Source organism: Triticum aestivum, chromosome 3B (genome assembly GCF_018294505.1).
Source record: "Triticum aestivum cultivar Chinese Spring chromosome 3B, IWGSC CS RefSeq v2.1, whole genome shotgun sequence".
NCBI lineage: Eukaryota > Viridiplantae > Streptophyta > Magnoliopsida > Poales > Poaceae > Triticum > Triticum aestivum.
Window position 1 is genome coordinate 560998275 of NC_057801.1, and position 1831 is coordinate 561000105.

The following is a 1831-nucleotide window of genomic DNA, read 5'->3' on the forward strand; positions in this document are numbered from 1 at the left end:
CTAGTCCTCTCTATACGTATAGTGCATAGCGTCGATCAAGCACGGAGATAAGAGTGGACACTTCTCTCTATTAATTAGCTAGCTAACACAATATATGAAACACCTAAACTAACCCCCCGAAACTTCCTAACCCCTCCCCCCTTTGAAAAAAAACAAAAATCCCAGGACCTAAAATGCTGACGCGTGGATGCCTATTGGTCTCGGTTGGTGCCACCAACCGGGACCAAAGGGCCTCCTGCCCGGGCTCGCCGCACCGCCCATGTGGAGGCCCATCTGTCCCGGTTTGTGCAAGAACCGGGACTAAAGGTCTAGGGCATTAGTACCGACACTTTAGTCCTGGTTCAAAAACCGGGACAAATGGCCCTTATGAATCGGGACAATAGATCCTTTTTCTACTAGTGGCTATTGATAATAATGATTATGATGGTATGCAAAACCACAAGCTTGGGGATGCTATGTTTGATGAAGATGATATTTTTAGTCCCCCAAAATTTGATGTGCAAATTTGTTATAATGATTGCATGCCTCCTATTTATGATGATTACAATGATGAAAGTGGGTTTGGAAGAGTGTCAACTCTAAGTAGTAGTGATCCCACTATATTGGAGGGTGTTGAATCTTATTACAATATTGATGAAGGTGGATTTGGAGAGGTCATGAGTTTATTTAGTGATACATCCACTATTTTTTAAGAGGTTTCGATTGACTATGATGAGAACAAAGTTGCTACTTATGATGATTATTATGATGACATGTATGCCATAAAGAGTAATAAATTTTCTATGCTATTGGATCATGAAAAGAATACTTTATGCGATGGTTATATGGATGAATCTATTCATGATTCTACTGAAAATTATTATGAGAGAGGAACTTATGATTCATGATGCTCTTGTAATAATTTTCATTGCATAGTTTGCCTATTTTCTAGTTTCTATGGCTTACATTATTCAATATAAATTGTATAAAAAATATGCTATAGTAGGCATTGTGTGGAAGCAATTATGAATCTTGCCTTTGACAGTACCAAGTTAAATGGTTTGCTCTGTATCATACTAACCTATCTCAAAAGTTCCGATAAGTTTTGTGTGATTGAAGTTGTCAAGTTATGGGTGAGATGTCGATATGACGAGAATAAGGAGTGACAAAACCCTAAGATTGTGGTTGCCCAAGGAACCCCAAGTTAATATCCTAGGAAGATCCAAGCAACTAAGATCGGGGATGCCCCGGAAGGCATACCCTCTTTCGTCTCCAACATTATCGGTAACCTCACTTGAAGCTATATTTTCATTCGTCACATGATATGTTCTTTGCTTGGAGCATCAATTTATTTTGTGAAGATTTGCTTGCTGTTATTAGAATAATGTTTTGCATCTTTTATTTCAATAAAAGTGGGAATGATAGCCTTTGCCATGCTTGTTTTGCAAGTATACTTGTTGCTGTTTGAAAACAGAAAGTTTACCACTGTTGCAAAAATTCCCTAGAAAAGTCAGAATGTGGTAAAATATTGAACGTTTTGCAAAATAAGCTCTGATAATTTTTCTATAGGGTGGTAGATTTTCATAATCTTTAGAGTTTAAGAAGTATTTATAGTCTTGCATTCTTTACATACCGAACTGTTTTGGCAGATTGTTGTTATGTTTGCATGTTTGCATATGTTTGCTTGTTTAATGATTCTATTTGAGGATAGGAGTATTAAATATGCAAAGGCATTTAGTATGCAATGTTGAATAATAATTTTTGTGGTTTGCTACAATAGAGAATGATAAGGTTTTCGCATTGGTTTATACTAACTTATCTCACGGGTTCTTGTTGAGTTTTGTGTGGATGA